Source organism: Diceros bicornis (assembly GCF_020826845.1).
Source record: "Diceros bicornis minor isolate mBicDic1 chromosome 16 unlocalized genomic scaffold, mDicBic1.mat.cur SUPER_16_unloc_1, whole genome shotgun sequence".
Classification (NCBI taxonomy): domain Eukaryota; kingdom Metazoa; phylum Chordata; class Mammalia; order Perissodactyla; family Rhinocerotidae; genus Diceros; species Diceros bicornis.
In genome coordinates, this window is record NW_026690870.1 from 777236 (window position 1) to 784351 (window position 7116).

Below are 7116 nucleotides of genomic sequence, written 5' to 3' on the forward strand. Positions count from 1 at the left end.
TGCAGTAGTTTTTAGTATATTTACAGTTTTATAACCATCACTACAGTCTAATTTTAGAACATTTTCAACACCGCAAAATGAAACCCCGAGCACATTAGCATCTCTCCCCATTCCTGCTCCATCACTTGACCCAGCCCCAAGCAACCACTGTTCCGTCTCTAAGGATTTACTATTCTAGACCTCTGCTCATTGAGTTCTGCAGATCTTCCAAGTGTTGACACATTTCATTATACGAAAACAAAACAAAACAAAATACCATACAGTGCTTAACACTACCCCCGACCTATCAGAAAAGTCTTACATAGTGAAAAGCTGTCAAGCTCTTTGTATCAAGTGTAAGTTTTCCATAATTTTGGCTGAGAGCTTGAATTTTGTCATTGTCAACAAATACTGTCAGTTGTTTTCCTTGAAGTGATAGGCTCTTGGAGGTAATGTTTGAGAAAATATGTGCCAAATACCCAAAACTGACTAACCTCAGTTTGTCAGTCGTTCTTTTAAGTAAAAATGACGTTCTATCAAGAGTGGCTAGGTCAGCTCAGATTGTCACACAAGTGCTTCTCCTCAAGACAGCCATTGTCCTTCAGTGTGTAACAGAAGTGCTTCCCGCCTACTTCCCATTTCATCACATACTACGTATTATATCAAAATATTAAAAAGAGGTATATTCAAGGTCAAGATTTAATAAAGTTAATAACATATGGGCCGGCCCCATAGCATAGCGGTTAAGTGCGCGTGCTCCGCTGCTGGCGGCCCGGGTTCAGATCCCGGGCGCGCACCGATGCACCGCTTCTCCGGCCATGCTGAGGCCGCGTCCCACATACAGCAACTAGAAGGATGTGCAACTATGACATACAACTATCTACTGGGGCTTTGGGGGAAAAATAAATAAATAAATAAAATTTTTAAAAAAATAATATTACTGCTCCATCAAGAACGTTCTTTAGGGGCCGGCCTCGGGCGCAAGCGGTTAAGTGAGCGCGCTCCGCTGCAGTGGCCCGGGGTTCGCCAGTTTGGATCCTGGCACGCACCGATGCACTGCTTGTTGAGCCATGCTGTGGCAGCATCCCATATAAAGCAGAGGAAGATGGGCACGGATGTTAGCCTGGGGCTGATCTTCCTCACAACAAAAAAAGAATGTTCTTTAGTAAAACTGGCTTTTTTTTTTTTTCTTCCAGCGTGAGGTCATGCCTGTGAAGACTACGATGACTCTAATATAGTTTGGTGCAACCACCTTGATTTGTGCTGAGGCGTCATCTCTCTTCAGTCATATCTGCTCCCCTCCACCTGGGGGCAGATGACCTCTGTCCCAGCTTCCAGTGGGACAGATAAGTTTTGCCTGTTTCTGAACTTCATATAAATGGAATCATAGAGCATATACTTTTTCGTGCCCAGCTTCTTTCACACAGCATTATGTTTGTGAGATTCATACGTGTGTATGGCTACGGTTTGTTCTCATTGCTATTTGTATTTTCCTTGTAGAAATATCTGTCCCTTCTGTTGTAGATAGATATTTGGGTTATGCCCATGTTTTTGTTTTTGACTCGTGTGAGTAGTGCTGCTCTGAGTACTGTACCTGTCTTTGATGAACATATGTGCATGTTTCTCTTGGTATTTACCTAGGAGTAGAATTGCTAGGTTGTAAAGTATGTGTATTTCAGCTTAGCAACTGCTGCTGGTTGGTTTTCTATGATGTTAGGTTTTTGAAATCATGAAATTAGATTGGACAAACAACTGTGATTTATATATAACAAAATAAAAGATGGGAAAATGTGTACTAGGTTGGAGAGGCAGTTTGGGGCCACACTCTTCGGAGCCTGAATGCCATGTGAAGGCAGAGTGGGCCAGGTGGTACAGTGAAGATGGGGCTAGGTTGAATCCACTCCTTACATTCTGTGTTACCTTGGCCAAATTACTTAACCTTCTTCAACATTAGTTTCCTCCTCAGTAAAACGGGGATAGTACCCACCTAAAAGTGTTGTTTAGAAGATGAAATAAATAATGTATGAAAACTGCTTAGAAGAGGGCCTGGTACTTAAGACATCCCCCAAAGTATTAGTTTCTTTCCTCCCAAAGGATTTTATTTGGAAATATTAGGAGATATTGATAATATTTGAGCAGGAAGATACATCATTAACTGTTATATCCTTTAAAGTGTTTAATAAACTAAAGGTAAGTCTGAGACTGAAGTGTTGGAGTTGCAATCCCCTAGTTTTCTGCTGGCGGGTATATTTTATGCCTGGCACAGAATGGGAGTGAGTGCATTTTGAGCTTCATTCTCAAGATATTGTTCTACGGAATGCACAGACCTGCCCATAGATCTACAGGGCTTTGAAGAGTAGAAATAACTTATTGTCATCACATAGCAAAATCATTTTGGCGTTCTTCTTTCTGTAGCATCTGCCCCAGAGGATGAAACCCTAAAAGGTAAAGAGGAGAGACCAAGATGCAAATAATTGGTCTTTGTCTCAGCTGTAAAGAGATGACCATTGCTGTCATAGCCAAAGAAAGGCAAGGCCAAAGGAGCTGAAGTCCCAAAGTCTTAGGACCTAATAGCATGAGCAGTGACGTCAGATATAAGGAGAAGGTAAGGAACAGCATCAGATGAACCTGACTGGAACAAAGGGAGGTGGCCTGGAGATGCTGGTGTTTTGTCTGGATGTAAGGGAGGAGGGAGCAGAGTGGAGGGCACCTCCTGCTTTCCCAGTGGACACAGGCTGAGTAAAGACTTGTCTTCTTCAGTCTCATCATAAATGTGTCAGCCTGTGATTTAGTTATCTGTGGTCTCTTCCAATTAAACAAGATATGTGCAGCCATGACCATCCTGGAGATGCTCATCCAGAAACTGTTGTTGGAGGATAACTGTTCACAAAGCTTATGTAAAAAAAAATGAGAGCTCCCTATAGGGAGGCTGAGTGGATTAGTGACAGCTTCCTCTCATCCTTCAGTCTCACACCATGCCAGAATAATCTTCCTAAAGTACCACATTGATCATGGGAAGCCCTACATCGAATGCTTAAGTGGCTCTCATTGCCTATAAAATCAGTCAGACTTCTCACCCTGGCATTCGTGGTCCTCGCTGAGCTGACCTCATTCTGTTGTGAGCCTTCTTTCTGATGACCCAGTAAACCATACTTTCTTCTTTAGCAAAACTAGTTTACTTGAGCTTTTATGACTTTTTAATTCTTTGTGCTTTTATAAATCCTACTCATTCTTCAGGGGCCAATTCAAATTTATTTTCTGTCTTCCCTGAAGTTTTTTCTTTCCAGTCCAGCTTCCAGTATTTTCCTTCCTATGAATTTCTGTAGCAAATAATTTGTTCGTATTTAATTTGGCAACTAATCTTGTGCCATCTTGTGATGATATTTTATGGTGGACTGTTGTTTACACCTTTTTCTCTTTGCTTACATTTTCATTGTTTTATTTTTTTCTCCAACCAATTCATGAGCTCCTTAAGCCAGAGTCCCTGTTATCAAGTTACTTTTTAAAAGAATGAGGTTACTTTTTATGTCTCACTATATCAAGCTAATGATTTACAAGTAATAGGCCCTTAATGAGAGTTTCTGTGTGTGTGTGTGATTATATGTGTCTTTTGACAGTAAAAATGAAGATAAATAAAACTATATGCCAGAAAACATCAAGGATATCTTACAAAACCAAAGATTTTCATAAGAAAAACAGAACTGAATGTTCCTGGAGCCAGACATGATGAGATGTTGCACAGAACTGAGGATGCCACGTCTACTGTGCAGAGACTGGATTGTTGGAGGCAAGTGTGGAAGCAGAGAGATGAGTGAAGAGGCTGTTTCACTCATCCAGGGGAGAGAGAATTGTAGCATATGCCACTGTGTTAGCAGCGGAACTGCAGAGAAGTTGATAGACTTGATGTGTAATTTTTGACAATACAATTGATAGAACTTGCTGATAGATTAAATGTTTGGGGAGAGGTAAAATCAAGGAGATGAGAGAAAAATCAGGGATGACTTTTGGAGGTGGTCAACGTTGTAGAAAGAAAAGTAGGAAAGTGTCGGGTCATGAAAGTTGAATATAGCCAGGAAATCAGCTAAGATGAAGAGAAGAGCATCTATTGGATTTAGCAACGTGGAGCCCAGTGGCGATCTTAGCAGAATATTTTGGGTGTGTTGTAGGAACAGAATACACATCACTGTGTGTTGAATAGTGAATGAAGACTGGGAGGGGAAGAAGTGTAGACATGGTGATGAGAGTCTTTGGAGAAGCTTGTCAGTGAAGAAGAGCAGAGAGAGAGCCATCACTGAAGGAAGCCAGAAGGTCAAGGAAGCAGGAGATAAGACAGGCTTACTAAGCAAGTCGGTATTCTGTGTCAAGGACCCCTTGTGGGCAGTGTCAGCAGAAACATGTGGACTGATGATGAGTAACGATGGTTTCTCCACCTTTGTCCTCCATGCAGATACATACCATGGCTCCACAGAAGCCCCCAGTTGAGGACACTGTCCCAGGGCCAGGGTGGACTCAGCCTCTGAATTGAAGGAGATTATTTCTGACACCTAGAGAATGGGGGATCCTAATAGACTTTAAGGTCCCAAAGAAAAAAGACAATGGCATGGTTTGCCACCTGAGCGTGTGCACTGAAATTTGAAACCATTACACTTCTGTGGTGTTCCCAGTGGTATTCTTCTGTTATTTCTGCTGCCTGGACTCCTCCCCAACTTACATCGCCCCATCTCCACTTTCTGTCATTCAAGAGTCAGCTCAGTGGCCCCAATTTCTGGGGTGAGAGTACCCCTCCATGCTCCGATGGCACCTGGGTGCCCACTTCCATCCGACTTACTGTGTTGGGTTGGGATGGCACCCACCTGTCTCCCGCTGTGCATTCTCTTTCTCTCTATGCCCCATCACGAGCCTGAAACCTGGAAGCAGAGCAGCTGAAACACAGTTGACATCTGGCAGTTAGGAAGGAGCCCAAACCCCCGAGTCATATTTGAGCGCCACCATTTCTTGACTGTGTGGCCTCAAGCACATTATTTAACTTCTCTGTGTTTTGTTCTTCATCTGTAAAATGGGGGATACTTAAAGCACTTACCTCATAACACTGTTGTAAGGATTAAATGAAATAATACCTATAAAGCAGTAACAGTACCAGGCATATAGTAAGCGCTCAATAAATGTTGCTATCATTATTAAGGCATGGTAGATATTGATGCATTTTTTATTGAAAGAATAAGTGAGTAAAGGGAAGAATAAAATCTGATGTGAAAGGAACCAGAACATGTGTCAGCCTGTTTTTCAATGCCTCTTCTGCCAGGCCAACTTGAGTCTATCTCTGGTGAATTGCATAAGTTCTCTGAGCCAATTTTCAGGCCATGTACAAGGAGGAGTGAGGACAGACAAGCAGTGGTTTCCTGGGGGTGCCTGGAACCTGACAGAGCCGTCTGGCCAGTCTGATCAATGAGGATCAAAGGAAGGCTGCCTCTCCATGAGAAGGACAGTATTACTCATGACCTCTGCCTGCTCTCTCACTCCTGGTACCTCCCAAATTAAGTATCTATGTACAAGACCTTGTCTCCAGCTCTGCCTTTATTGATAAAGCTGAGACACAGATTGATAAAGGAGAAATATGTAAATATGATTGTGTTAATCAGCGTTCTCCAGAGAAACAGAACCACTAGGAGACATAGGAGTGCCATGATCTTCCGTCTGCAAGCTGGAGACTCAGGAAGGCTGGCGGTGTAGTTCCAGTCTGAGTCCACAGGCCTGAGAATCAGGAACAACAATGGTATAAGTTCCAGTTCAAGGGCGGGAGAAGACTGATGTCCCAGCTCAAACCTTCAGGCAGAGAGAGAGAGAGAGAGACAGAAAATTCAACTTTCTTTGGCATTTTTGTTCTATTCAGGCCCTCACTGGGTTGGATGAGGCCCACACACAACAGGGAGGGCAATCTGCTTTACTCAGCCCACTAGTTCAACTGCTCATCTCTTCCAGAAACACTTTTACAAACACCCTCAGAAATAACGTTTAGCCAGTGATCTGGGCACCTCACGACCTGGTCAAGTTGACCTATTTAACAGCCTAACTAATGATCACAATTATTAATATAGTTATGGGATATTTATGTATTTATGAAATGTGTATACCACTTTCAACTGTTCTTTGATAAGCAGGACTGTCTTCTGATATGAGTTTATGGCCTTTCTGATTTCTTGGTTTTAAATAGCTCTTCTTTTACAAACTGGCAATGATGATAGATAGTAGTCTCTTAAAAAATCTTGACTTGTCAAAATTAAAAAATCCATAACCCTACTTGGGTCTCTTGTATTTCTAAAACATTTAACTTTGAAGGGATATCCAAAAGACAGAACTCTTGGTTTGAGATTTGGGGGCCAAAGGGTATGGTGATGGACCCTGCGATGAGAAGCAGAGCCATGAGGTGGTGATGCTGGCCCGTCAATTTTGTGGCTCTTGTTCGTGGAGAAACAGGTTAAAATAGCTTCAAAGCTGGTTTTGGCCAATGAAGAGGTAGATTTAGAGTGACAACTGGGCTTTTCCGTTTTATTTTCAAGACCTGGTTGGTTTTATATCTTGGCTGTATTCTGGCAAATACTTGCACTTTTGTCCCAAGGTTTGCATGGCAAAGATGGTCCTACAGCAAAATATCAGCTCCCCTAATGTATGAAAAATGTCTGCTCATGTTAGCCAAGCTCAATTGTCCCCCACCTATGCTGACATTTTCCTGTGGACGTTCTGATTTCTTAGTCACTTTGGGGTAGCTGAAATTCTCTAGTAGGAAAGAATGAACTTAATTAGTCTTATGTATTTTAATTTTTCATTATACAAATAATATGTGAAGCAGTACCTTTGTAAAACATTAATTAATTAAAAGTTATATATGGATCAAGCTAAAGGCTCCTTTAACCACAGCCCCACATATATCTGTCGCTGTAGAAAAAATATTCTTTTCTTTTTGTTTTGTGTGTTTAAAAACAATGGTATAATATGCACCTCATTCTGCAGCCTCCTCTTTTCACCCAAAACTATATGGGAGATACTTCTGTAACAATTTGCTTGGATCTACTCCATTCTTTGTCACTCTGACACATTACTATGAATAAACTACGTCTTGTTGAACCATTCTTCTTTTGG